Source organism: Anolis sagrei, chromosome 3 (assembly GCF_037176765.1).
Source record: "Anolis sagrei isolate rAnoSag1 chromosome 3, rAnoSag1.mat, whole genome shotgun sequence".
Classification (NCBI taxonomy): Eukaryota; Metazoa; Chordata; class Lepidosauria; order Squamata; family Dactyloidae; genus Anolis; species Anolis sagrei.
The window spans coordinates 36,632,120-36,645,297 of NC_090023.1; positions in this window are offsets into that span (position 1 = coordinate 36,632,120).

Below are 13,178 nucleotides of genomic sequence, written 5' to 3' on the forward strand. Positions count from 1 at the left end.
AGTCCCACTAATTTAAAATAAGAGTGTGAGAAACTGTTATCATCTCTTTACATCTCCAGTATCACTACTGGATGAACCATCTCCTTTTAGATTTAACTGGCTGTAAGTAAAGAAACTTATGTAATTATTCTTCTGGGGACATAAATGGTGAAATTATCCACATGAACTTCTAGTGCATGGTTCACCCTCAAAATTCATTACTGAGATCTGTAGGACTTTACTCCCTGAACTGTTTTGTGGCATGAGATGGAAAATGACCAATGACTACCAGATGCTTTAGGCTGTATTTCAGATGAGGTAGCTGGCAATACCACTTCTGGGTATTCTGGAACTAATAAAGCCCTATAAAATTCATGAAGTTGCCATAAGTCAACATGTGACTTGGACCACATACACACACATGCACTTGGACCACATACACAAACATTTAGGCTTTATTTCAGAGGAAGGAGCTGGCAAGACCACTTCTGGGTATTCTTGACCTAAGAAAGCCCTATATAATTCATGAGTTGCCATAAGTCAACATGTGACTTGGACCACATGCATACACATGCACAGTATGATGCACCAGGCAGGGGAAACCCTCCCAAAAATAATTAAAAAAGCATTTTGTATTCTTGAAAGGTTTTTCTTTAAATGAAAAGTCAGTTTTCTAGAGCCTATTTCCCCCACAATAACACCTCACATCAGACTTCTTGCAAGAGCTTATGTCTTTTCTGCAAACAATTACTAATCAATTGCAATGTTAAGCAGGAGACAAAATGTGAAGAAGACAATGATGCTGGAGTTTTAGCTTGCAATAAAATGTTAGCATCTATCACCAGTGTTCAAGGAAAGTACACGAAGGACCTGACAAATATTAAAAACATGGGCTTAGAGCCTGAAGCCTAACAAATAGCAAAGCACCTTAAAAATACAAGGTAGATTAGAAGGAGAAGGGGGAAATCATTTAGCTGAAGGGAGATGTATGTGAGGAGAATTCTGTAGAAAATGAACAGGCAAGGAGATTGAACTGAACAGATAGAAGCCAACCCACCTGAGAAAAGGGAGGGAGCAAAGAACAGAAAATGATTGTGACAGAGCGGGGGGAGGCATAGAGAATATGAAATCATGTTTGCTTGGGGGTGAAAAGAAACAAGAAAGGGCCTTATCAAAACATCCAGAATAGATGTTGAATCTGTTGGTGCATGGTGGGATGGGGATGTTTGAGAGAGAATGTGTGTGTGAGAGAGACACACATACATGCTAGATTGGAAGGCAGTTCCACTTGCTATTTTAGCTTGGTTTCCGTGTTCAGAGCAAACAGCTTTTCCTTTTTTAGGGGTCCCTCTCTCATATTAGGTAAAGGTAAAGGTTTTCCCCTGACATTAAGTCCAGTCGTGTCCGACTCTGGGGTGTGATGCTCAACTCAATTTCTAAGCCGGAGAGCCAGTGTTGTCCGTAGACACCTCCAAGGTCATGTGGCTGGCATGACTGCATGGAGTGCCGTTACCTTCTTGCCTGAGTGGTACCTATTGATCTACTCACATTTGCATGTTTTTGAATTGCTAAGTTGGCAGAAGCTGGGGCTGACAGCTGAAGCTTACGCTGCTCCCCAGATTCGAACCTGTGACCTTTTGATCAAGAAATTTAGCAGCTCAGTGGTTTAACCCACTGCGCCATCGGGGGCTCGCTCTCTCATATTACATAAGGCTTAAGTTTCATGTGTCAGCCCTGGAGGGGTAGGGTGATGGCAGATTTTGAACTCAGTAGGACTAGTGTGTGCTTATTGCTCTAGCCAGGTTGCAAGGTATCCTTGTGTTTATGCTTTTTGTGATTGGAACCCCCAATGGTGTGTGAGTGTGTGAGTGTAACTTCTGTTGATTGCCAGTTTCATTGACCAGATGGCTTTGGTGTGGATCTACATTAACCTCCCCCCATCACCATTTATCTAACCTAAATGTATCAAATTCTCTGGGAGTGAACTCCTTTCACAAATTTGAAATTTGTTAGTCTTTAACTTTTGCATTAAAATTAGAGCAAAATGGGAAGGAAGAAGCAAGACCAGATATCCAATGGACAATCTTCCACATAAGATTAGGAATAAAATACAACAATATGTATGCAGCCAATAAGATGCTTTCCCTGGGGCTTTGAGTTCCCTTAGGGGGAGAAAAAGTGGTATATAAATGTAGTAAATAAATAAATAAATAAAATTATTTGGGGGTGTTGATTCAGAAAATTTCATTGGAGAGATGGCATCAGCTTTAGTTTCTTAGATATGTTTATTACGGCTTTCAGTTGGCGAGCAGAAGGCAATTGGTCGAAGCTATATGTTCTGCATCTCAAAAACTAGTGCCAATAGGAAAAAAAACCTGTGCCATTTTTGGAACCAGCAGATCAAATATACCCAGAAACTGGAGTAACATATGAGGCACCAAAATGTGTGTTAGTCAATGCTGCTTTAAAACTGTCATCTTGTTGTTCTGTTAAAGGAAAGAGGATAAGAAATTCTATCTGTGGCATGCCAAAGATGAGGCGATGGGAGTGCTTTGCCTTGGGCACAGTCAGTAAGAGGTGCATTGAGGACAAGGAGGAATGGAGAGGAAATGAGTTGGCCTCTGTCAGGAAGAAGGTGTGGGCATTGCTGGATGTCGTAGTTCATTTGTGAAGCATTGCTTGCAGCTGTATCAGTGGTAGCAACACCAATAGAAGGAAAAGGAGGTAGCAGAATGTGTTATTCCTCTACTGTCAATGTCATTGTTGTTTCCTGGTTCCTATCGCGCTTGAGACTTCCTTTACTCCTTCTTTGCCAATCACTGAGGTGCAATGCACTCCAATGGTCTGAGAGGGTGCAGCTCCTTGCCTTGATCATAATGTTTTGGGTAAGAACATGAATGCAGGAGAGCAGAACCTCACAGCTATTTTTTTGTCTTCCTATCCAGCTGGCCCCACTGCCACAAATGAGGCAGAAGTTTCTCATAGACTGGCTTTCTGCATGTCTGCACAGTTTGTGCCTGGTATTCAACAGCTGCTAACTCTGTAGCTCTCAGCCCAGCCTGTCAGCCATATGTTTACTGAAAGCCACACTCAGTTATTAATGCTGGGATTATGTAAATCAGGTATGGGAATCAAGCCGTCCTTCAGATGTGGTAGAACTGCATGTTGCAGCATTTCTCAATGTGTGTGTGTCCTGTTTATATTATTTTTGTACTGAAAATGTTACCATATAGAGGAGAGGTTTTTAAAAAGGATCTGCTCTGGATGTCAAATATTCCAAGGATACACCAAATACTATGGTTGTTCTCTTTGCGTGATCAAGAGAAACAACATGTTTCTAGAAAACACTATACTGTCAGTACTAAGTACTTATATAGCTCTTGGGAGTAAAGGTGGGGAACCCAACTGTTGTTGGACTCTAACTCTCATCATTCTCAACCAGAAAATGCAATAAAATCAAAAGGCTTCTCACTCTTATTACACAAGATGGACTTCTTATGTTCTTCATCACTCCTGCTTTAGGTTAATCAAAAATTATCTTTATTCAGGCATTCTAAAAATGTATTAATATAAAATACTAGAAAGGATTGAAGTAACCCCCCTCCCTCCCTACACACACACACACACACACACACACACAGTGACTTCTACTTATGGAAAGTGAATTTCTGAAGCAGAGAGACTTTTTTATTTTGGGAAGTTTCTCCCATGACTGGTACCCTTGAAAATCAGTTTTCCAAATCATGAAGATAACCTCCATGCATAGAACAGATTCTTCCCTTCAGGAAACAAGACAAAACACTCTCCATGTGTAAAAGGCATCAGGAACCCATGTGAAGAGAACCAGGTTATAATATAGTCATTACAACTTTCTCTCCTTAAGCAATTATTTTATTTTGAATGACTGATAGGGTTTCAGCATTTAACATATGTTATCTTAGAGCAGGATTACTCATTACAGTGCCTACAGGCATCATGCTATTTTCTTCACATTCCTTGAAAAAATTGACTAGCTACCCCATAAAATGCACGACCCTCTGTTCCCATCATTGGTTGCTGCTGGCAGGGTAGAATCAAAGAAACTCATGGCACTGTATGGCAAGAACAGCACACAGAAAAGTTAATTTGGAGGTGCAATGACTAGGTTGGCTAGGGAATTTGGGGAGCTGTAGTACAAAATAATGGCAAAGGGTCTTGCTGAAAATTAAAGCAAGATATGACTGGAAGGAGGAGACAGTCGGTATATCATGGAACTTAATGGCTTTTAATCTTCATAATGATACAACTCAAAATAATTGTCCAAATTTTCCAGAAAAGAGAGCAAGAGATAGTAGTCATAGAACTATAGAGTTGGAAGAGACCTCATGGGCCACCCAGTCCAACCCTCTGCCAAGAAGCAACAAAGGCAATATTTGAACTCAGGATTTTTTGTTTCCTAACTCAATCTTTTTTATCCAAGACTATACTGATATAGGGACTTGTTCTGCCATGTCTATATCAAGGACTCATTCCCACATTTCCTTTGGCTGCCTTGCGGTTCGATCTTATACAAAAAAAAATCATGCACACTGCAATGGGAGAACGACAATTCAAGTGATTATTTTTGTCCTGCAGCATATGGCAGAAAGTCAATACCTGCTCTGAATCACTCATGTTAAATTCCCTTATGCTTTCCCCATAATCAACAACAGCAATGCTGAATCAACAGCAATAGTTCCTGAGATCTTGCCCCCAACAACGCTGTTCATCCTCCAGAGATTTTAGAAGGGATATCTGATGTTCAGGTAGCAGTTGCTTGGAGTTTAGAGCTCAGGCTGGTTTGCAAGAAGCACATATGGCACTGAAATCTGGATAGTAACAACAACAGGGGAACAAATATACATTCACACTAAAAATAGCCAACACAGCCCCTTCTTGCTTGCTCTGCTTGGATAGGAATGCATTTCAGCTGAAAGTGTCCTCATAAATAATGCACACTTAAGTACGCAAGTTCTGTCCATCATTTATGTTTTCTCTCTCTCTTGCTGTCTTCCTTCAGTTCATCCACTGCTTTATAATTCCCACTCCTTCTCCCCTGTCCTTTGTTTATGTTTAATCATGGACTGTTTATTCCTTAGTATAGTTCACTCAATATTTCTCAATCTCAGTTGGTGTTTTTAAAATGAAAATCAAACTATCTTATTTTGAGTTAACTGTTTCAAAATGGTTTTTGCCTTGTTTTGAAACATGTTCTTTTGTCTAAGTTTTAAGAAAAGACAATGTTTAATGCTTGTAGGGTATTTAAAAGAGAATTGCAGCAGATGTTACTTCTTGGACAACCAGGTAACAAGCAGCAACCTCTTGAAATTCCCTCTTCTCTACAACCATTAAAGGCATGGGAGCCATATTCAGTTTTTCTTGTCACAACCCGAGTTACTAGGCTATGGTGCCTTGATATAATATATATTGTGTACTGTTTTATCAACCACTTAGATTGTTCTAAATTCTTTGAAGATTTCCATAAATTTCCATAAAAGAGTGTTTTAAATTATTTTATTTTTACTGCCTGTCCTCTGTCTTCAGGTGTTTAGGAATAACAGTGATTTCTAAAGTATAGCCTAGAAATGGAACCACTTGGAAAAAAAAAACTGAAAAAAATGTGGAAAAAAACCCCCAATCATGCCCCCCTACCTTTTTTTCAGGTCTTCCCATTTCTGCTCTATCTTTCCAGGTGTTTTCAACATCAACTCCCAGAAGCTTCAGCTGCATTGACCAATGAATGAGGATTCTGGAAGCTGAAGTCCAAAACACCCAGTAGACCAGTGGTTCTCAACCTGGGGTCCACAGATGTTTTTGGCCTTCAACTCCCAGAAATCCTAACAGCTGGTAAAGTGGCTGGGATTTCTGAGAGTTGTAGGCCAAAAACATCTGGGGACCCCAGGTTGAGAACCACTGTAGTAGACTATAGTTTGGGAAATACTGAGTTACAGGTGGGATGTAATTATTTTAATAATAAATACATACATTATAAACAACTAGGATACTTACATATTAGAATTCCAGGTAATGTATATTAAATGCATAGATAATTTTGTTGATTACAACACTTACCAAACCCAGAGTCACTTACCTTAAGACCATGTCCAAAAATTATTCTGAACTCAACACAGAAAAAAGCACGTGATCTTTAGAAGAAAGCTAATTCATAGATACGCTTGGGATACAGCTCTTTAATTCTAGTTAACAACAACAGGGGAATAAATACTTCAGCTTGCCATTGCACCTTGATGCCCCCTAAGCCCTGTAGGAAAAGGAGGCTGAAAAATAATTGCCATGGACTCTGCTTCAGCACTGTTCTGTTCTCTCCATTTTATTGCTTGAGTAAAGACTGTTTTCGGATCAATCATACCATAATACAAAATGTCTCATGTGCTATAGTGTAGATGCAAAACAAGAAAACCTGCATCAACTGGCAAGTTAAATCTCTATATGAACAAATGCCTAATGGTCAAAAATCCTTTCTGTGGTCTAACAACCACAAAAAAAAAATAATCAGAAATCACTATGTCTGCAACACATTATCGGTAGATATTCCAAAAAGTCTTTCTTTTTTAAAAAATAATAATTTTAATAACATATTTGCTTTGCCTTGGATCTTTGCACCCTCTCTCACACACAGAGGGTATGTACTGTCCTGGCCTAGCTCACCTTCTTAAACCAAATAAGATCTTTAGTCAGTTCAAATGAGTGATTGACAAGAGAGATACAAAGAACTAGGACCCAATCTTGCCCCAAACCGCCTAACATGAGCAGGAATATATAGATATTTGCAGAGAAAATGTTCCTGCGAATTGCTTGTGTACTTTGCACACAGAATGGTGAATTGCTTGCACCCAGGGTATTGATGAAAGGTCAGACCCATGTACAGAATCTGTTTTGAGAGCATTTTTCAGAAAAGAATGTTTTGTGTTTCTTTCAACTATATGCATTGTTGGACATATGCAACTCTGACAGAACCCTTCCACAAATTCCAACCCTTCATCTCCTATCATTCACTTTCCACTTTCACCTTCAGGACCTCTGCCTGCCATCTGGTTCCCATACCTCAAGGTGGTCTCTATATTGGGCAAGTAGCTTTTGTTGACCAGTAGATTCAGTGTGGTAAAGCATGACCAGTCTTTCTTATAAATTATTAAAATAAAATGTCCAGGTAGAGATAAAGAAAATAAAATGATTAAAGATTTATTATATAACAAATCAAATAAACATCTAGCCTTAGGCTGGTTCTGCACAGAGTACACAGTAAGACCTCCATTTCAGATGAAGCAATACTTCCCCGGGAGCTTCTTCCATGTTTATACTCTCCAAACTCGATTCAGATCTTATTGGTTCCTTTCTTCCTAGTATCTTTAACTCTTTCTTTCTCACTGAATGAACTCTTTCTCCCAATGAACTCTTTTACAGACAACCCTCAAGTTTATATCCTTTTCTCCATTATGATCCACCCACAGCATACCATGAACTGTAATTGGTTGGCTTTCTCCAAGTTTGCCCAACTTCTTGCTTTGCATTACCCATTGACCAAATATACACATTTTAGAAATATAGTCATCCCTCCACATTTGCTGGACTTAGGGGCACAGGTCAGAAGTGGAAAACTTCCACTCTGCCAGTTGGTTCTATCATAAAAAATCGCTAGTAACAAAATAATAATGGTTGGGCAATGAAATAGGTCAGGAAACTTTGATGGTTCCCATCCTACCTGTTTTTCAGTTGGAAGCATGGGAGGAAAGTACAATAAGAGGTAGGAGCTTTGAATACTGGACTGAGTTCTCTCCTTTCAGGACATTTCTGCCTCTTTTCAACCCTGGAACATAAGATGAGCTCCATGCCTCTCCATGCTTGAAAAGAGGCTGAAGTATCCTATGAGGGGGACATTTCTCAATGTGATGAGGTCAACTGCTGGAGTTCCTTCCTTTCAGAACAAGTCTGCCTCTTTTCAACCATAGAGGGCTGTGCATGATGGCCAGAAGTAATTTAACTCATGTGATGAGCTCAGTGCCTCTCCATGGTTGAAAAGAGGCCAAAGTGTCCTATGACTGGGAAATTTCTCAATGTTAAACCATCTGAAATTCAATAGGTTGCCATAAATTGACAGTTGACTTGAAACACACACACGGAAAAGACTTATGGGATATGAGAACTGGGTAAATCTATTACAAAATGAGCAACTTCACATATCCTTTCTTGTTGTTGTTTATTTGTTCAGTCACTTCCGACTCTTCGTGACCTCATGGACCAGCCCACATCAGAGCTCCCTGTTGGCCGTCACCACCCCCAGCTCCTTCAGAGTCAAGCCAGTCACGTCAAGGATACCATCCATCCATCTTGCCCTTGGTCAGCCCCTCTTCCTTTTTTCTTCCATTTCCCCAAGCATCATTGTCTTCTCTAAGCTTTCCTGTCTCCTCATGATGTGGCCAAAGTACTTCATCTTTGCCTGTAATGCCTTTCCCTCCAGTGAGCAGTCAGCTTTATTTCCTGAAGTATGGGCTGGTTGGATCTTCTTGAAGTCCAAGGCACTCTCAGAATTTTCCTCCAATACCACAGTTCCTTTTTTATAATAATGTAAAATGTTTGGTTTAACTGTAACTGGAAAACAAGCCACAATGTACAATGCAGGATCCCCAATGACATTTATTCAGGAGGGTGTTGAAGACTAGAGAAAGGTACTGAGAGGTTATGTGAATCGCACTGGGAGTGTATTTAAATACAAGCTTGAATTGCTGGTGCTGGGCAAATAATATATGCAAACAGCGAGCAAGAGAACAGTAAATGAGTCTGAATTGCATACAGGCTGAACTAAGTGGAACTTTAGAGGGAAAAGCACCAAACAGTTAGAGAAAAAGCATTCCTTAGGTCAGTGACTTTCTCTCGAAAGCTCTGAGGCAAAGTTTGTTGCATCAGAAGGATTTCAACATATCTATGAGAATGCCCAGCAAAGGGTTGCTAGGCAACAGTGTCCTGCCCTCAGGGTACCATCAACCAATGAGAGGTTTTTTCTCTGATGCTGTTCGTCTATCTTTTATTCCTCAAGTTGTACATTTCTTGCTGAGATTGTAGCATGCTGGAGGCTCAAATGCCTCCAGCATCATTTGGTGACCAGGTTTGCAAAACAGCTCAGCATCTACAAACAGCATACATTTTCTGTTATAAAGCAAACACATACACACAGAGAGAGGGAGAGGGAGAGAATGAAAAGGCAACCAATGGGTTGTGTGTGTGTGTGGGGGGGGGGGGCTGCGGGGGCGGTTGATACTGACTGAATTTCAGTTTAGAAACTGGCCACTGTAACCAAATTAAAACAACTGTCCTTGTGTGAACATTCCAATTCCTTCAGTAAATGAATGGAGACAAAATCCAAGTTCATCTAGGATAACAGGTGAACTCAATACAGTACAATTGAATGTCAATTTTCTTTAGCTGTTCATTCAGAGGCATTTTTATAAAAGCAAGTACTGCACAGTCAGTCCTCTGGATCCATGAATTCTGCACCTATGGATTCCCACCGTTATACACAGCTTGAAAATATTCAATAATGATGATAATCCAGAATGTAACCTTTGTTCATCTCATTTTACTGTATATAAGAGGTGCCTCTTTGCTATTCCATTGTATATAATGGACGTGTGTATTCATAGATTTTGGTATTCACAGGGGGTCCTAGGACCAAACCACAGTGGTTATGAAGGGCCCATTGTACTTTTCAGTGTTTACTGAATTTTTCTTTAAAAAAATTGATGCCCATATTTCAATTCAAGAGCACAACTTAAGATAATTTTCTAAGCATTTACTAGGTTACAAGACTGATGCAAATATTAGAACTGCAAAACCAGACACTCACGTTTGACTGATTGTGATTGAGGTCAAGACTTGCCTGAATGATATAAACATGGATGCTGCCCTATTCCTTCAAAAGAGTATGGATACTTCTGTCAACTTACATGAAAAGTTGTATCTCCTGAAAGTTTTTTCTACTTCACAAAGATATAGGGCAGAATGCTGTATATACTTCTACATAAGTCTAAATTGTTTTTTCAACCCCCCCCCCCCCCCAAAAAAAAACACACACAACAACCCCTTGGTTGACTATCCATGGCTCAATGCAAACAGTACTGTACCTTAATTCTTATAAAAATAGAACCATCTCCTTATATGAGTAGAGTGACAAAAGGTGAGAGTTTGTTCCATCCTGGGAGAATCCAAAAGAAAGGCAGAGCCCATCTACTCTCTCCACCATGGCATCACTTCTGGCCTCTTTGAATGTCTGGATGCAAAAATGGCAGCACCAGCTCTGTGATGTTTTTCTCAAAGGAACACAGAAGGAGTAGTAGAGACTAGACTAGTGCAATCTGGGTAAACCATGATTCATTTTTGTGTCCTGGATTTTGATGGGAGTCCTGATCTATTTTTTGGTAGCCTTCCAAATTTGGGAGGACAGAAATCTGTTTTCAATCCAAAAGATTCATCTTCTATCCAGCCTATTGGTGGCAATTGTGGGGGGGGGGGGGGGAGACGAGACTTCCCACAGGCTCCCCTTCCCGTCATTTTAGGCATCATGTTTCCCCTTATATCCTTAAGTAAGACCTGGAATATAAACATCAGAGTTCAGATACCACTTTTTCTGCGATCCTTTCCTTTCTGTCTGTAGAGGAGAGCAGGTTTAATGCTTTGTTAAAGCTGTTTCTACTCTAGAGGAGACAGGAGCTGCAGGTGCGTGTTGTCTCTCCCTTCAGCAGGCAGTTTCCCAGGGCATTTTAAGGAGGCTTCCCATTTCCCAGGGAAGAAAGAGGGATAGACCTGGAGGTATCTTATCCTTTAAAAAGCCCCCTTCCTTTAAAAAGCCCCCTCTTCTCTCTTGATTAGGAGGTGCTGGAGTGGTGCTTTTCCTCTGGTGCTTTTCCCTCTAGTGGCTTCCTCCCTCCCCATACTCCATGTGTAACCGAAAGCAGAGAGTTTTCGACAGCCACTGTTCTGTTGCAGCCAGTAAAAAAAATGGTGGTGGAGCCCATGCAGTTATGGGCTTCTGAACCAACTGGACAAAACAGACAAGTCAGAGGCAAATGTCAATAATGAATCCATGCACAAGTTTAGTAGAAACCAGAGCTTCTTTCAGATTATCTCAGAATGGACTTGCTTCTTGTCACTCTACTTAGAGAAGAACTTGGTTTCTTTGTTGATCGGAGTTAATACTGTACCTTAACTTTTATAAAAAAAAGAACCATCCCTTCTCTGAGTAGAATGGCAAAAGGCCTTTTTGAATGCCTTGGTGGGGAAATAGGTAGCAGCCAGGGGTGGTTTCCTCCATGAGGTTGCCTCTTTCCCCTCTCTGAGGAATGACCATCAACTTAGTCATGGGTCATATCAAACTCTACAATTTTTGCCCCAAAACATACTCTTGATTGATACATAAGTACGTGTTCTGTATTACTATATACAGTAAATGAAAAGTTAGCTTTTCAAATGCCTTTTTTTCTTTAAAAAGAAGCATCATTTGTGCTTTAGATTCTATAAGGATATTGCAGGTTCATAGTCAACTGGATAAGATCTGGACTAGATTGACCAAGGATCTAACTTAGCATAAGAAATTGCAAGGGCTGACATATTGCATGATTTATTGTTGCCGTTATGTGTTTTCAAGTCAGCTCTGACTGAGAGCATGACCCTAACCTAGGCACCCTTGATTCAGAAGAGTTTTACCATTGCCTTCTTCCATACTGTATGCAATAAGAGAGAGAAAGAGGTGCAGATTTCTCATGTTAAAGATTATGTGACGTGAGTTTGATAAATTACAAGTCATTCAAAGCTATAGAACTGAGACTGGGCTGGATTTTAAGGCAGGTATTCTAATCCAATTGAGCAATTTATCTACACATTGTCATTATTTTTTCTGTGTTCATTTTCATGTACAGTAAATGTAATAAATTAGTTAGCTTACATTATAACTACACAGTTGAGGCACTAATACACACAAACACCCTTTGACTCAGTACACAGAGGAATCCCATGCATTGGTCTCTAATTAGTTAAATCAACAGCATTTCTGTCCTCTAAATTAGGTTTAACTGGGCTCTGCACTGTAAAATATAATTGTTCTATATGCAGTAATGTTTCAGGAACGGTTGGAAGGAGGTTAATTATAGAGTAATACCTCCCTGCCATCAACTGCCTACCACCAGCTGACACAGATTTTTAGGAGACAGCAATGAAAACGATTGTGAGTGCAACAGCAGCAGCAACTTCGAGTCGTTCATCTATTTTAAGTAGAAAATGGAAATTACCTACTCTGGTTCTGTTTCAGGAAAGCAAATTCTGCTGTGAGGAAGATTTCCTTCCTATGGAGCTATCTAAACATCACTGCTAGAGTCTGGGCATCTCTGCAGGGAGAGTTCCTCCCCACCATCAGCTCTCCTTCGTCCTGTTTGCATTGTTTCTGGGAATTTATCGGAGAGACACAATGGATTTGCTTACAACCACTTGAAATAATTCCCAGAGCTTTAAACTACAGAGGGAGTCCAATTCCAAGCAGAGCAAACTCAATGAGTAAGGTTAGGCCCCTGAAGACATGGTATCAGATAAAAGGGGCATCCACAGCAGGGAGTTCCTTAAGCTGCCCAAGGTTTTGTTATTGACTTTCGTAAATATATTAATACTATCATTTTTCTTCTTATTTTTCTGCTATTATTTTGCTCCTAGGGCACATCTACACTGTAGAATGAATGTAGTTTGGCAACACCTTAATTGCCATGTGTGAGTGTTATGGAATCCTGGGAGTTGTAATTTTGTGAGGAACCTGTGCTCTGGCAAAGACCATGTAAAATTACTCCTATGATGCCATTGTGGCAGTAATGTAAACTGGATTAATTGTACAATATAGATGCACCTTCAGTCAATACTCAGGAATATCAGGGTAAGAGTGTAAAGTCTGTGCAACTGCCTCTCTACAATTTCATTACTCAGAAATAAGGAACTAACATAAGGCTCTCCTGATTTAAATTCCTGTATGTGTGTGTTTATGTTGGTGTTATTTTTTATTTCATATAAAAAGCATTGCATAAATTAGTATAAAACTGATAAAAAATAGAAGGAGAGCAGGTGGCTAAATATCTTTTGACCAAAAACGGGCAACAGCAAAGGCATTGTCTGTAGCCTCCAACAATTCT